The following is a 17,693-nucleotide window of genomic DNA, read 5'->3' as shown; positions in this document are numbered from 1 at the left end:
AAACCTTAACGCTTGTATGATAGTTTCAGATGTGATGGCTAGTCCTAGTAGAGCAACAAGCAAGTTTCTAGAGTAGCCCAATGGGCAGTGTAGCCAACCACAGAGATGGGTACTCAGATTCATATGCCACTCTCCACGCTAACCACTAGACTTACAGTGGAATTTGTGAGCCTTCCAAAATCCACCCAAATCCCACTGTACTGTGAGAGGCGAAGGCTGGCATAAGGTTTATTGTTGTCATGTACAGTTGGGTCCAGTAGATTTTGGGTTGGTTTTGAAGGGTTCATCATACATTATAAGGGAGTTATGGTGAGATGTGTACCTGGGCCTTTTTATGTGAAGTTCACTGCAGTGCCCCTTAAAGTGCTCCTCTGCTTTGCTGGGATGTCTTTGTGGCTATTCTACCAAAAGTGCTGACCCCTCCTATATCCCAATAGCTTCTTTTGTACATTTATTTTTTTGGTGTGGTGGTTTTTTTAAATGGTTCAATAAAATAAAATGCACCGAGGACAAATGCATTTGAGAAATGGTCAATTTCAAAACAAACATGATATCAAGAAAACAACAATTTATTATTTCTATAATGCCACCAGACACACACAATGCTGTACATTAAGCATTTATGAGACAGTCCCTGCCAGAAAGAGCTTACAGTCTAATTATGACAGGCACACAGGTCAAGAAGGTGAATCTATATATGATGCTCAGATAGGAAATTAGAAGGGGAATGATGAGGCGGATAGGGTAGGGGATATGGAGGCAATGACCAGTAGAAATGGGTGCTTTACAAGTTGGTTGGATTAAGACCTAACGGCAACTTTAATAAAGTGGGCTTTCAGCCTAGATTTGAATTCTGCCAAAGAGGGATACTGATGTACTGAGTCAAGCAGGTTGTTCCAAGCATACAATGTAGCATGGTAGAAGGGATTGAGTCTGGAGCTGGTCATAGAGAGGGTTACCGCCATGAGAATCTTGCCTGATGAATGGAGGTCTTGGGATACAGTCTAGAGAGAGATAAGAGAGGAGTGATACTGAAGAGTTGCAAAGTTTGTTTGTGTGTTTATTTATTCATTTATATCCCACTCTTACCCAGGGCGGGTTACAAACTTACATACAAAAACTATAACATTACATCAAACATTACATACACCATTAACAATACATACTTCCACAATACAAAAACCTCCCAGAGAGGAAAGGCTGGATTATAGTGATTTTGTAGAGAAAGGAACAGGATTTGGTGGTTTGTTAGATATGCAGAGAGAAGGAAAGAGATGAGTCAAAGATGACCCTAAGGTTGTGAGACAGGGAGGATAAGAGCATTATCCAATGAAGGAGGAAAGATGGGGAGTTCAGTTTTGGCCATGTTTAATTTTAGATGGCGGTGAGACATCCCGGTAGCAAGGCAGGCCGAGACTTGGGCCTGGAATCCTGTAGAAATTTCAGGTGTAGAGAGGAAGATTTGTGAGTTGTCAGCATAATGGTGATACCAGAAGCTATGGGAGGAGATTAGAGCACCAAGGGAAGAAGTGGAGAAAAGAAGAGGTCCCACGCCAGAGCCCTGAGGTACACTGATTAATAATGGAATGGCTGCAGAAAAGGATCTTCCAGAGCTTATGCTAAAATTGTTAAAGGAATGGTATGACAAAACCCATGAAATACACTGAAATTTCAATGAGGTCAGCATATCAGTTAATAGGCGGTGGTCTACAGTGTCAAAGGCCGCAGATAGACCAAGGAGAATAAGGATAGAATAGAGGCCCTTGGATTTAGCCAATAGCAGGCCATTGGAGACTTTAGTAAGGGCTGTTTCCATAGAATGAAGAGGGTGAAAGCCAAATTGAAGTGGGTCAAGGATAGCTTGAAATGAAAGAAAGTCAAGACAACAACGGTGAATTGCATGTTCAAGTAGCATGGATAAGAAGGGGAGGAGGGAGATGGGATGATAATTGGAGGGGCAGGTAGGGTCAAGTGAAGGTTTTTTTTTTTTTTGAGGAGTAGCATAACTACAGCATGTTTGAAGGCATCAGGCACAGTTGCAGTGGAGAGCAAACAGTTGAGGATGTGGCCGAGTACCTCCACAACAAGGTTCACAAGAGTAACCTTGAGTTCTCAGCCGAATCACCTCCATCTCTCACACTTCCCACACGCCCTGCAGAGATTGTGATCAGTAACCAGGTGGGGATGGGATCAGAGGAACAGGTAGTGAATTTGGAGGAGGAGAGAAGGTGTGCGGTTTCCTCCTCAGTGATTTCAGAGAAGGAAGAAAAGGCAGCAGGGGGTCAACGGAAGGTCAGCAGGATGGTTGGGAAGTGTGAGAGGTGGAGGTGATTTGGCCAAGAACTCAAGGTTACTCTTGTGAACCTTGTCGTTATCACATAGCTAACCCCTGCCTAGGCCTGCAGGCGGTTTAGCCGTGTTTTACTCTGACCTGTCAGCGTGGCTTCCTCAGGAAAGAGGAAGGCCTTTCAAGTAAAACAGACCTAGGCCCCTGCTGCCTAGTCTGCCCAGGCCCCACTGAGATAAATTTACCAATAATGAGAGACACAGTTCAGGTATTGTTAAATTCTCAATTCTAGGCTTTATTTGGCAAGTGGTCTGAGCACCATCAGTCACAATCATGAAATTCATAAATCAGGTCAAAATAAATATGGTTCACACAGTTGTCAGAAATGTCCAAAGCTCAAGTATGGCATGCAGTATAATTCCCCTGGACTTTCTCTGGTTAAAGACAGTCCTCTTCACCAGGGTTCAGGTAAATAGAAATGCCATGAAAATAAATTCCATAAAAGAAAAGAAAACTGTAAAAACATGAAAGGCAAATATAGTAGCAAAACTTTGGAGATAAAGCCACAAGTCCCCATCTAACCTTGCAGGGTATAGTCTCCAGCTCTCAGCCCTTTTTGCTATTTTCAGAGCTCCCGTTCAATAGGGCTTATCAGCAACAGCTGAGCTTTTCTGTAGACAGAGCACAGCAGGGTGCTTTAGATAAGTTACTATTGTTGCACAGAAACTTCACAAGTTGGAATTTACAGCTTCTCAACAAACAAACATCAGGACAGCCATGGAGAAAATGGAGAGGCTTTTTCCTTCTCTGCTTGCAGAGAGCCAGCACACAAACACAATTTACTGAGACAGGTTCTTTTCTTCCCTTTAGCTTAGGAACTAACCTCCATCCCCTCTGGGGTAAAGCTGGCATCTAGAGGCAATTCAGCAGTGTCCATAGTTTTGGCTCCTACCAGGCTCTCAGCAGCTGGTCTCAGGCTAGGAAAGTCCTCAGCCATATCCACGTCCTCACTGCTATGAGGTTGAGGAGAGAGACTCCTCCCCTTACCTTCCTGGTTGCACTGCTGCTGGTGCCTCTGCCTCGCTTCTCCTGCCTCTGTCTCTCCTGTCTATTCTCTCCCTCCTGTCTTCCCCCTACTGTGATTCAGGGCTCTGCTTTTATGTGTGCCATAGTCCCACCCCTCTCTCCTAGAAGGAGGGGAGTTGGGCTTATAATCCCTAGGGAAATAAAGCTGGTTTTTCCTAGGCTGCCGATAGTGTGAATACTCTGCAGGACTAGGTCTCCACTTCTCAGTAAAAGTCCTAACAGGCTTTCTGGTATATTTACTCTGGTATGGCACATTCTGCTGAATATCCTTAGGCTCATACCCTTCCTGCTCTTCCTCACTATCTGAGGGGTAGTCAGCCATTTCTATATCATTATTTTTAACCTGGTCAGCTCTCCTGACCAGGGACCGTGTTCTGCTTTTATTAATCATAGGGACAAAGCTGGCCATGGGTTTGTCACATCGTGGAGGTACTCAGCCATAGTCTGAGGAGAAAGTGATGGAGGAGCTGGAAGTGAGGGTACTTTGAGTAGAGAGTTGAGTGTGGAGAAGAGACAGTGAGGGTTGGACATACCATACTCAAATATAAACCGAGGTAATTGTCCCCCCCACCAAAAAAAAAAAAAAGAAGTGGGGAAGGTTGACTCAAATATAAACCAAAATTAGAAATCTTGGTGATCATAGCATGGCCTCAGAATCCTGTCAGGCATTTAGTTTCACATGGGTAATGGCTAATCAGCTTTTATAAGAACTCAGAATATTCAGTATGTATTCATTCTAGTGCTCTCTTTTTTTCCCTTCATTTCAGTCATCAGCAGCAGCACCACCACCACCAAAACCTGTCCAACAGGGTGTATATGACACCTTGCCAAATTATTTGGCCAAATGCTTGATGATGTACAGCCCACCGAGAACACTGAGATCTGAAAATCGTCGGTTACATGACACAAGGAAAACGAACAGTGTCCGATATGTGCGAACTAAAAAAAAAATCTTGTTTCTCAACCGCTGGGCCAGTTTTATGGAATGCCATGACTAGCACCTTGAGGTTTTGTAGAAATTTGTCGCAATTTAGAAAATTGCTCAAAACCTATCTTTTTTGTTCAGGCCTCCCATGGTTAGCACTTTGCCTCTCTGAAAATGATGATGTTTACCTCTTTTAAGACTGTTATAGTGTATTATTAGTAATTCTGATCCCTAATTTTCATCTGCTTGTATGTGGTTATTTTAAAATGTATGTATCTAAAACTATGTATGTTAAGCTGTGAGCTGCTTTGGAGAAAAGCAAATTATAAATGGTTTTAAATAAATAAACACTTTCTAGAATACCACAGAATTTCTTAACATTGTAACTAAGGAGCAGTTTTATAATTGGTCGGTGCTTTTTATCAATTACCACCCCAAAACAATTAGCGTTTCAAGTGCTCTTACTTCCTGCACTTGCTATTCAAATATGCTTTTTCCAAGTCTGTGCCTTTAATGAGCTATGAATACAGATGACAGTAGATAAAAGATTTAATTGGCGCATATAGAGCGCCTAACCCTGACCAATTTAATTGACTCATTCAGTCTGCTGAAGAAAATATATCCTCTGAATTCTACTAAGACCTGTCTAAAATGGGGCTGCACACGAAGATATGAAGACTTCAGAAAGACATGCCACTGTGAACATACAAGAATAAATAACCTGTGCTGGAAAGGAGCTTGGTAAGCGTGTTCTGTTCAATGCAGTACAATGCTTTCCTGTAATAGCTGCTGCTTTACTTTTAGGGTTATCAGATGTTCAGATTTACCTGAACATGTCCTCTTTTTAGAGGACTGTCCAAGTGTCTGGATGGATTTTGGAAAACCCGGCAGTTTGTCCAGGTTTTAGAAAGCCCTGGCTCGGCCAGAGCTCGACACTGCTTCTGGAGAGCCTCCGAGCATGCGCGGATGTGATGCAATGACAACACTGCTAGATTCTTGGATTCATGGCGACACCAAATATGAACCCAACACTCCCTTTTATCCATAGTAAATCAGCAACTCAAAACCCAAATGGTTTTATCCCAAGGGGAATGGCTTCTGGGACCCTGCTACAACTGCCCCCATCCCAATATAGTACCACTAAGAGCCTGACCTTCAGGCAGAGGGACAAAATTTGACCTGCCTCTCGGGTTCCACAAAACAAAAGCAAAGGCTGATAAAAATACCCCTTGGTATTCTTTCATCTCCAAAAATTGTTGATCAGGTGCTCGGAACAGAATTCTCACCCAATCAGCTGCCATTCACTGAACATTCCTCACTAGCTCTAACCTCCCCTTCTCCCTGCATTGTCCTTCACAAAATTAACTCTCTCTAGACCAGAATTTGATCAACTCAGCCAAGTTAAAACATATTCTCCTGCAAAACAAGAACTATCACCTCGTATTTCTATTTTTTGCAACCTGTCAGACAGAGTCGAATCTAAATACAGAAGTTACTAGATTACTAGTAAACCTCCAAGGTCCTCTGTGAAACTTGCCAGATGGACTTAGTGTGCTCAGTGCCATTGTGAGCCACTTGGCCATTTGATCCTTGCTAGGGTTACCATATAGCTCCAGAAAAAAGAGGACGGATTGAGACATCCGGGTTTTACTTCCACTGAAAGCAATAGAAACAAGGAGGACAGATAGAGACATTTGGGTTTTACTTCCATGGAAAGCAATGGAAGTAAAACTAAGATGTCTCAATCTGTCCTCCTTTTTTAGGAGCCATACCCTAATCTTTGCTCTACTCTTCAAACTATCATGGTTCTCTAGCACTTGGTTTTCTTTTCTAAACAGCATAGGCCTATAGCGATTCTTTTCAGGATCAAACCTTATAGTTATTCTATCTGGATGCAAGCATACTTGCTAACTCAAAGTTTATAAATTAGGCCACGAGGAGACAGTGAATCTTATGCAGTTATATCTATTTGCAACTTGTTAGTGTTTCCTTCCTCCCATTTCTATTGATTTTAAATCAAATATGCTCTTAATCATTTTCCACCTCTGCAGTTTGGATGAACTATTCTAATTTATCATGGAAATCTTTTGCACAGATCCTTGTAAGATTTCCTTAAATTCTTATCCAATTTTCTTATAGTCTAACCAGATTTTTCTATAATGAATAGCCTCAAGTCTTCTTCTCTGTGCAACTGGTCATATATCCTTTGTTCATTAATTTTTATCAGTCTTATGTATGTCCTTTTCATCTAAGGAGACTAAAACCATACTCCATATTCTAGATGAGGCCTTATGGGATCCTTGATATTTTCCCAGATACAAAATGACACTTTTTCAGTTCACTTTCAATATGGGAATTTGCATTATTAATACAAGAAAGTGAAATAAAAAAAATAACATACACATTAAAATTTTGAATATATCTTGACGCCGCTATTTTCTCTGACACACATGTTTGAGAAATATATCCTCCTGACTTGTATGCAGATACAAGTTGATAACCTAATTCTTGCAGATAACTAGTGCACATATATTTATAACTCTTCTCACATGTATCCCATGCTCTTTTGGTTAACAGAGATAGATTATCAAGCAATGGACAGGAGGCAGGTTGCCTAATTAATAATGAATATACAATGTTTTAAAGTATGTTAAGTGCCTTCAAGCCTGTGCTGACTCATTGCAACCCATTGGTTAGTTGCTCTGAACTGTGTCCAGCCTTCAGACAGACAGTTAATTGTCAACAGAGGGGTTTCCATAGAAACATGATGGCAGATAAAGGCCAAATGGCCCATCCAGTCTGCCCATCCACAGTAACCATTTTCTCTTCCTCTCTCTCTAAGAGATCCCACATGACTATCCTAGGCTTTCTTGAAATCAGACACAGTCTCTGTTTCCACCACCTCTATTGGGAGACTGTTCCTCACATCTACCACTCTTTCTGTAAAAAAATATTTCCTTACATTACTCCGGAGCCTATCACTTCTTAACTTCATCCTAAGCCCTCTCATTCCAGAGCTTTCTTTCAAATGAGACTCGACTCATGCAGTGGCGTACCTAGCATATGTGACACCTGGGGCCCATCATTTTTTGGCACCATCTGTACGAAAAACATGATTTTTAATAACAAGCCACACGTCACACATGAGTACCTAGGAAAAGGCAGCATCTTACATATGCAGTAAGCAGTACATCAATACACCCATTGTAAAACTAAATAAGCCAGACTAGTACAGATCAATCCTACACCGTCAATCATAACAGAAAACCATGTCTTTCGAACACACAGAACACAGAAAATACCTTTGCCTAGTATGGAATATGTCATCACAAACTAACCCCTCCCTCTTTTACAAAACTGTAGTGTGGATTTTAGCCACAGTGGTAACAGCTCTGATGCTCATAGAATTCTGCTGCTACCACCACGGCTGGAGCTAAAAAACGCTCCACAGTTCTGTAAAAGGGGGGATAAAATAGAAATACATAGGCAAAGGTTAAATTGAACCAGCACATGTCTCCTAAAGCAACAAATAAATAGAAAATTTTTGTTCTACCTTTGTCTTTTCTGGTTTCTGCTTTCCTCATCTTCTTGTTACTCTCTTCCTTCCATCCACTGTCTGCCATCTCTCTGCCCCTATATGGCATCCTCTCTCCTTCTATGCCCCTTCCAGAAACTGTATGCCTCTCTCTCCTCTCCTTCGCTCTCCCACACCTCTCTTCTGCAATCGCTTTCTTCCCTCATTTTCCTTTTCAATTTATTTTCTGCATCCATCTAGATTACGTTCTTACTACCCTCTCATCAATTTCCTTTTTTACTGTCTACCTACAGCTCACCACCTCTTTCCCTCACCCCCTCCAGTATTTCCCTAACTCAATCCTTTTCCCCCATCATGTGCCCTCCTTTTATTTATCCCCTCCTTCTATCCTCTGCTCTCTTCTCTCTCTCCCTTCTCTCCACTTCCCTCATTTGCCCCTTCTCTCTTTCCCCCACTTCCATCATCTGCCCTCTTCTCTCTCCCCACTTCCATCATCTGCCCCTTCTCTCTCTTTCCCCTCCACTTCCATCATCTGCCCTCTTCTCTCTCCCCACTTCCATCATCTGCCCCTTCTCTCTCTCTTTCACCCCTCCTTCCATCATCTGCCCTCTTCTCTCTCCCCACTTCCATCATCTGCCCCTTTTCCCCACTTCCATCATCTGCCCCTTCTCTCTCTTTCCCCCCACTTCCAACATCTGCCCCTTCTCTCTTTCTCCCACTTCCATCATCTGCCCTCTTCTCTCTCCCCACTTCCATCAGCTGCCCCTTCTCTCTCTTTCCCCCCTCCTTCCATCATCTTCCCTCTTCTCTCTCCCCACTTCCATCATATGCCCCTTCTCCCCACTTCTATCATCTGCCCCTTCTCTCTCTTCCCCCCACTTTCATCATCTGCCCTCTTCTCTCTCCCCCTTCTCTCCACTTCCATCATCTGCCCCTTCTCTCTCTTTCCCCCACTTCCATCATCTGTTCCCTTCTCTCAATCTCTCCATCCACCACAGGCCCATCTTTCTCCCTCACCTTTCCGATTTTGGAAACAAGATTGGCAAGGCCCCCCCCCCCGCGACGGCACCGAGTGGCATCGGCGCCCCCCCTCCACGATGGCACTCAGCGGCATCGGCGCCCCCCTGCCCCGCGACAGCACTCAAGTTTGGCCTCCTTCTCCCGGCATCAGCAGAACTTCAGATCGGCAACAGGTGCTCAGTCAAAAGCTTCCCCTGATTGAACTGCCTGGGCGGAAACAGGAAGCTGAGTCAGGGGAAGCTTTTGACTGAGCACCTGTTGCCGATCTGAAGTTCTTCTGATACTGGGAAAAGGAGGTCGAACTTGAGTGTTGTCGCGGGGCAGGGGGGGCGCCGATGCCGCTGAGTGCCGTCGTAGCCCAGGAATTTTCCGGACCTGTCCGGCTGTGTACCCCCCCCCCTAAGGCTGCACCTGGGGCGGACCTTCCCCCCCCCCCCTTGGTAAGCCACTGGACTCATGCGCATTTATGCCACGTAGGTATTTAAACGTCTCTATCATATCTCCCCTCTCCCGCCTTTCCTCCAAAGTATACAGATTGAGATGTTTAAGTCTGACCCTGTACGCCTTATGATGAAGATCACACACCATTTTAGTAGCTGTTGTTATTGTAATGAATCCATTGCAATCGCTGGCCTACCTCTTTTCAATTCACCTTCTATCTTGATAAGCATGATGTCTTTTCTCTAATGAGCATTCTCTTCTCATGATGCGTCTGAAGTATGAAAGCCACAGTCTTGTGATTTGCACTTCCAAGGACAGCTTTGCTTTGATCTCCTCAAGTACTGATTGATTTGTTCTTTGGGCAGCCCATGGTATATACCTGCCATTCCCAGTCCAGTCATTAGGGCACACCTAGTCCCATTGGTTTTCAGGATATCCACAATGAATATTCATGAGATTGATTTGCATCTGTTGCTTCAATTGCATGCAAATCTAACTCATGAATATTCATTGTGGATATCCTGATAACCCAATGGGAAGTCGTAGATGTACCCTGATGACTTGGTTAGGAATGGTTGGTATACACAGAAGTCATCTCCAGCACCATAATTCATAGTTGTCAGTTTTCTTCCTGTCCTACTTTTTCTGTCTTTCACATCCAAATATGAACCATGGTAGTCTTAAAGTCTAAGCAATAGATGGCATTTGCAGGAGGGCTGCTGCAGTGAGCTCTACTGAGTTGCAAAGCCTCTGAAAATTTACAAGCATGCTGGAAGCTGAAAGAAGCATTCAGCTGCCATTGCGGTAATACAATGACATTTATCTTTGATTAAGTCAGTCCCATAACTTATCCAAATCCCACTGCAGCATTTTCAGTTTCTGTAGAATTATTTGCCATACCACTAATTTGAATGTCATCTGAAAAAAATGTTTCTCTAACCCTGTACTGCTTTATGTGACTTGCTAATAAATATAATGAAAGCGAGCAGGACCCAATGCAGACATTGGCAGGGTGCCTCGATATCAATTAGTCTAGATTTGGTTTGAGACTTCAGAAATGAAGAGAAGGGGAATAGAATGAAGGCCAGACTACGCTAATCTGTAACAAGGTCACACACACACAAATCTCTACCAATGTATGCAGATACAGAATAAAAACACTTTTTACTTGTCAGTGAATAAGCAATGGCATGTTTAGAGAGCAAGAGAGATTTAGAGAAGCATTGGCTTCACCCTGCCTTTGATCCAGAGTACCCTTAAACCGGTTGGACAATCAAAGTAGGTTAAAAAGCATTCCAGATCTGAAAATGTCTCACCTCTGTGAAGCAAACATGGCATTAGCTTTTTTTTTTCTCTCTCTCAAACTACTCCCTCTTACCGACTGAGCATTTCTTAAAGCATAAGGTACCCTTTTTACAATTATGCCGCCTGTCTAAGGAAAGGAAGAAACTATCACATAACACTTCAAATGCTACTGACACCCATCACCTTGGATTTAATAATGTAACCACTGCCAAGCGTTCACATGTCAGCTGTCAAGCAATGTGTGCAAATTGCCGACCTAAAATTCACGGAAGGAATAGGCTGACTGCAATTACTGTAACCTACAAAACTGCAATGGTAACAAAAAGTAGAAGAGGCTGATAAAAACTATAGCTCATATGTTTTATGCAAATTATTCCTTGAAGCACTACCATTGTTAAAAATTTTCTTCTCTCTCTGTAACGAAAAGCAGTTTCAGCTAGTTTGGACATATCAATTAACAAGAATAAATATCATAGGGGCCCTTTTACTATAAGCTGTGTAAGGAGCTAACATATACTACAGCAACTTAAAATGGCAAACCGCGGGACATACACAGGCATCCTGAGGTTAACTGCCAAATGTGGAATACTGCGTTCAGTATTGGTCTCCGCACCTCAAGAAGGACATGGCGGTACTTGAGAGAGTCCAAAGGAGAGCAACGAAAATGGTAAAAGGGCTGGAACACTGCCCATACGCCGAGAGGTTGGATAGGCTGGGGCTCTTCTCTCTGGAAAAGAGGAGGCTCAGGGGAGATATGATAGAGACCTTCAAGATCATGAGGGGCATAGAGAGGGTGGATAGGGACAGATTCTTCAGACTGAAGGGGACAACAGGTACGAGGGGGCATACGGAGAAACTGAAGGGAGATAGGTTCAGAACAAACGCAAGGAAGTTTTTTTTCACCCAAAGGGTCGTGGACACTTGGAATGCGCTACCGGAGGAAGTGATCAGGCAGAATATGGTACAGGGATTCAAACAGGGATTGGACGGATTCCTGAAGGATAAAGGGATCGTGGGATACTGAGGGAGGAGCTGGGATGTAACACAAGTATAGAAAGCTAACCAGGTAATGAGTATAGAAACCAAACCAGGTCGTGCATGTGCAAGACCGGAGGGTTAGGACCTCGATAGGAAGACAGGACTTAAATGAGAAACCAAGGTGGCAAGGGAGCCCCTTCTGGTGATACAGACAGGTCGTGACCTGTTTGGGCCGCCGCGGGAGCGGACTGCTGGGCGGGATGGACCTGTGGTCTGACCCGGCAGAGGCACTGCTTATGTTCTTATGTTCTTATGTTCTTATGTGCGTGTACTTACTATTCCAGTGTGTCGCAAACTTTTTCCGCCACGGCACACTAAACTCAGGGACGCGTATACAGGGCCTCTCAGCATGCGTGGACGTCAACTTGTGATGTCATACGCTTTTGCATGTTCTGTTTTGAATGGAGCTGTTTTATAACAAAAGTAGAAAAAAACCTGATGGTTACCTATCAATTAAATACAATATATAGAGCCACCAAAAATATATCAAAATGACACTGGAAGTAATTCTTTTCTCTTTTTTCTCTATTTATAAACAGGAACAAGCCTCAGAATATTGAGTATTAAGTTTCACCCATTTGTGGTTCTTTCAAAGAGAAAGACACTTCTTTTCTCTTACTCACATTCACATCACTGGCTTGAACCCATCCTCCCTACCATCTTTCTAACATTAAATATAATTTTATTTCTTCAATGATTTACATTAAAACTACTATTTAATACTAAAGGGGTTATGCAGTTCATTAATACTAAAAACTATTTAAAACTTATACCGTATTTTCATGCATATAACGCGCGCGTTATACACGATTTTACAAACAGAGCATAACCATGCGCGTTATATGCGTGAGCGCGTTTTACAATTTGTTTTTTACATTGCTGGTTCCCTCCCCCCCCCGACGTCCGATTCATCCCCCAGCCCTGAAAGCCTGATGCCCCACCCCGAAGGACCGCTGGCCCCCCCACCCTGAAGGACCGCTCGCACCCCCGCTCTGAAGGACCGCTCGTACCCCACCCCCCGCCGTCCGATTCATCCCCCAGCCCCCCCCCCCCCCGCACCGTTTGCGGTGGAGAAGCAGCCTACCGTGGGTTCGCGATGCCAGTGAGCCCTGCTGCTTCCTCTGCCGGCGGTCCTGCCCCTTCTCTGAGCCCTGCGCTGCTTCCTCTGCCGTGGTCCCGCCCCTTCTCTGACATCAGAGAAAGGGCAGGACCGCGGCAGAGGAAGCAGCGCAGGACTCAGAGAAGGGGCGGGACCGCCGGCAGAGGAAGCAGCAGGGCTCACTGGTATCGCGAACCCATGGTAGGCTGCTTCTCCACCGTATATGGTGCGGGGGGGCTGGGGGATGAATCGGACGTTGGGGGGGGTGCGAGCGGTCCTTCAGGGTGGAGGGGCCAGTGGTCCTTTGGGGTGGGGCATCAGGCTTTCAGGATGGGGACAGGACTTCAAGGGGGACAGGCAGACCTTTAAGGGGGGACAGGACTTCAAGGGGGGACAGGCAGGAGCAGGGCGGCGATTCGGGGCAGAGCGACAAGAGGAGAGTCGGGACGGCAAGGCAGGAGGAGGTTTTAATTCAATGAGCAGCATGCGCGGTATACGCGTGTGCGCGCTTTCTGTTAATTTATTTTGGTTTCCCGCGCGCTATACCCGTGTGAGCGTTTTACACAGGTGCGCATTATATGCGTGAAAATACGGTAGTTCATTTCAGAGACTCTAGACCGACAGAAAGTCCTAGATTTCAAACGTACGGACTTTAATGCAATGGGAAAGTACTTGAAGAAAGAGCTGTTAGGATGGGAGGACATAAGAGAAGTGGAAAGACAGTGGTCTAAGCTGAAAGGAGTGATAAAAATGGCTACGGACCTTTATGTGAAGAAAATCAATAAAAACAAAAGAAAAAGGAAGCCGATATGGTTCTCCAACCTAGTGGCTGAGAAAATAAAGGCGAAAGAGTTGGCGTTCATGAAATATAAAAAAACCCAAGAAGAGGAGAGCAGAAAAGACTACAGGGTGAAACTGAAAGAAGCCAAGAGAGAGATACGCTTGGCGAAGGCACAGGCGGAAGAACAAATGGCTAAAAATGTAAAAAAGGGAGATAAAAATTTTTTCAGATATATTAGTGAAAGGAGGAAGATAAAAAATGGAATTGCTAGGCTAAAAGATGCTGGGAACAAATATGTGGAGAGTGATGAGGAGAAAGCAAATGTGCTAAACAAATACTTCTGTTCTGTGTTCACAGAAGAAAATCCTGGAGAAGGACCGAGATTGTCCGGCAAAGTTACACGAGAAAATGGAGTAGATTCTGCGCCGTTCACGGAGGAGGGTGTTTATGAGCAACTTGAAAAACTGAAGGTGGAAAAAGCGATGGGACCAGACGGGATCCATCCCAGGATACTAAGGGAACTCAGAGAGGTTCTGGCGAGTCCTATTAAAGACTTGTTCAACAAATCTCTGGAGACGGGAGTGATTCCTGGGGATTGGAGGAGAGCGGATGTGGTCCCTATTCATAAAAGTGGTCACAGGGATGAAGCAGGAAACTACAGGCCGGTGAGCCTCACTTCAGTTGTTGGAAAAATAATGGAAGTGTTGCTGAAAGAAAGGATAGTGTATTTCCTTGAATCTAATGGGTTACAGGATCCGAGGCAACATGGCTTTACAAAAGGTAAATCGTGCCAAACGAACCTGATTGAATTTTTTGATTGGGTGACCAGAGAGCTGGATCGAGGACATATGCTAGATGTAATTTATTTGGATTTCAGCAAAGCCTTTGATACAGTTCCTCATAGGAGGCTGTTGAACAAACTTGAAGGGCTGAAGTTAGGACCCAAAGTGGTGAACTGGGTCAGAAACTGGCTGTCGGACAGACGCCAGAGGGTGGTGGTTAATGGAAGTCGCTCGAAGGAAGGAAAGGTGACTAGTGGAGTCCCTCAGGGTTCGGTGCTGGGGCCAATCCTGTTCAATATGTATGTAAGTGACATTGCTGAAGGGTTAGAAGGAAAAGTGTGCCTTTTTGCAGATGATACCAAGATTTGTAACAGAGTAGACACCGAAGAGGGAGTGGAAAATATGAAAAAGGATCTGCAAAAGTTAGAGGAATGGTCTAATGCCTGGCAACTAAAATTCAATGCAAAGAAATGCAGAGTAATGCATTTGGGGATTAATAATAGGAAGGAACCGTATATGCTGGGAGGAGAGAAGCTGATATGCACGGAAGGGGAGAGGGACCTTGGGGTGATAGTGTCCGAAGATCTAAAGGCGAAAAAACAGTGTGATAAGGCAGTGGCTGCTGCCAGAAGGATTCTGGGCTGTATAAAGAGAGGCGTAGTCAGTAGAAGAAAGAAGGTGTTGATGCCCCTGTACAGGTCATTGGTGAGGCCCCACTTGGAGTATTGTGTTCAGTTTTGGAGACCGTATCTGGCGAAAGACGTAAGAAGACTTGAGGCGGTCCAGAGGAGGGCGACGAAAATGATAGGAGGCTTGCACCAGAAGACATATGAGGAGAGACTGGAAGCCCTGAATATGTATACCCTAGAGGAAAGGAGAGACAGGGGAGATATGATTCAGACGTTCAAATACTTAAAGGGTATTAACGTAGAACAAAATCTTTTCCAGAGAAAGGAAAATGGTAAAACCAGAGGACATAATTTGAGGTTGAGGGGTGGTAGATTCAGGGGCAATGTTAGGAAATTCTACTTTACGGAGAGGGTGGTGGATGCCTGGAATGCGCTCCCGAGAGAGGTGGTGGAGAGTAAAACTGTGACTGAGTTCAAAGAAGCGTGGGATGAACACAGAAGATTTAGAATCAGAAAATAATATTAAAGATTGAACTAGGCCAGTTACTGGGCAGACTTGTACGGTCTGTGTCTGTGTATGGCCGTTTGGAGGAGGATGGGCAGGGGAGGGCTTCAATGGCTGGGAGGGTGTAGATGGGCTGGAGTAAGTCTTAACAGAGATTTCGGCAGTTGGAACCCAAGCACAGTACCGGGTAAAGCTTTGGATTCTCGCCCAGAAATAGCTAAGAAGAAAAAAAAAAAAAAAAAAAAATTTTAAATTGAATCAGGTTGGGCAGACTGGATGGACCATTCGGGTCTTTATCTGCCGTCATCTACTATGTTACTATGTTACTATGTTACTATGCACTAGTGCAAAAAGTGTACTAGTGCTTTAAAATGCCATTTCAAAAAGTGCATATGTGCTGTAAACTTTTAAACCTCATAGAAGTACTTAGCTTTTGTTCATATGTTCTTTAAGAACCAGGACCATTGCTTGTTACTCTCAGTCCAACATGGCCTACGTTTCGCGGGATCAAATTACATCTGTGTTGCATCAGGGAAGAGTGTTTTTGCAATGCTGGAAAAACAGAGCCAGACCGTTACTCTATCTACAAAGGAAACAGTTAAATACTTATAAAACAGATATCTTTTTACCTTATCTGGGCTACAGATGAACTCCTGCCGGTTCAGAGCAACAATTGAACAGAGCAGAGCAACTTATTTAAAGAACAGCGGGACTTGCAGCTCGTTGCGTATTGAAGCCTCATTAACAATTCTTAAGGAGGCGCAGAGCAAAGTACGGAAAGAGGAAGGCACCAAAAAACTTCAAAAGCCTTCCTCAGAGTTTAAACATATAAAACTATCTTAGAAAATAATAAATGAAAAATCTAATAGAAATGTTGCCATTCTAGAGCTTTATTTAGGCCATTAGGTTCAATTGTGTTTAATTTAAAAATCCAGCGTTGTTCTTTCTGGACTGAGAGTAGCAAGCAACGGTCCTGGTAGCTGGGACTACTTTCAGGTGTAAAACCTCTTAGGATCAAGGGGATTATTCACTTACAAGCAGGTACACCACTATTTGAATTATTTATTAGTGGATGGACTTAAGGTTCAATTGGGGGTCCAAGTGTGAAATTTTTTCTATCAATTCATGGAAGGTGGTCTGTCTTTGTCTGTGTTGTATTGAGCAGTATGTCAGTTATACCCTATTAAGGAATACAAAGGACTGTGGGCTCAATGGAATAGAGACCTCGGTGTACCTGTTTTTTAAAAAGCAAACCAGGGATTTTAGTAAGTGCAGAACTTCAGGAATGTTAGTACAACATAGTTCTTATAAGAACAGGTGTACAGAGCAGGAGGTCTCGATACTCAGATTTGCCCCAAATGTCTTCTGTGAACTTGTTTTACCACATTTTTTGGGCATGTCCAAAAATAAAAGACTTTTGGAGAGCTATTGTCCGCTAGTTGGAAAATCTGTTTGGTCATTCTTTTCTTTTTTTTCCCTTCAGGTCTTCTTCTAGATACATATGAGTCTTTTCGTATACCAGTACTTAGACATCATATGTTGATAAGTAAGGCTGGGATACTGGGTAAAAAGATTATTCATGGTGTTGTGATGTAGCCGGTAGCACATTATTATTCGGCATGGAAAACAAAATTTGAAAGAGTAGAGACCCCTGATGGTGGGAATAACATGAGGAAGGACATAGTGAATCTTGAAGAATGGTCTGAAATGTGACAGCTAAGATTTAATGCTAAGAAATGCAAGATCATGCATTTGGGCTGCAAAAACCCAAGGGAATGGTATAGTTTAGGGAGTGAAGAACATTTGTGCATGAAAGTGGAGAGGGAGTTGGGTGTGACAGTATGTGATGATCTTATGGTAGCAAAGCAGGTTGAAAAGGCGACAACAAAAGCCAGAAGGATGCTAGGGTGCATAGGGAGAGGTATGGCCAGTAGGAAAGAAGGAGGTGTTGATTTCCCTGTATAAGACTCTGATGATACCTCATTTAGAATATTGTGTACAATTCTAGAGATCACATTTTCAAAAATTTATAAACAGGATGGAGTCAGTCCAGAGGAAGGCAACTAAAATGGTTGATGGTCTACGTCATAAGGTGTGCAATATGTATACTTTGGAGGAAAGGCAGGAGAGGGGAGATGTGATAGAGACATATAAATACCTATGTGGCATAAATACACATGACGCAAATCTATTTCAATTGAAAGGAAACTCCAGAGTGAGAGGGTACAGAATGAGGTTACGAGGTGATAGGCTCAGGAGT

The 17,693-nt window shown here is 43.7% G+C and overlaps 1 long non-coding RNA gene across 1 annotated transcript; it reads right to left on the bottom strand.

Annotated features, from left to right (window-relative positions):
* Positions 1–548: 548 nt before the first annotated feature.
* LOC117355466 lies at positions 549–16,296 on the bottom strand. Its single transcript, XR_004538376.1, has 3 exons — positions 16,063–16,296; positions 11,914–12,044; positions 549–1,004 (listed from the first exon to the last, which is right to left on the bottom strand). It is a non-coding gene; the product is annotated as an uncharacterized LOC117355466 (long non-coding RNA).
* Positions 16,297–17,693: the final 1,397 nt, after the last annotated feature.

This window comes from Geotrypetes seraphini, chromosome 2 (assembly GCF_902459505.1).
Source record: "Geotrypetes seraphini chromosome 2, aGeoSer1.1, whole genome shotgun sequence".
Lineage (NCBI taxonomy): Eukaryota > Metazoa > Chordata > Amphibia > Gymnophiona > Dermophiidae > Geotrypetes > Geotrypetes seraphini.
Note: the sequence above shows the minus strand (reverse complement) of the source record. Positions and strands in the feature narration are given on the sequence as shown.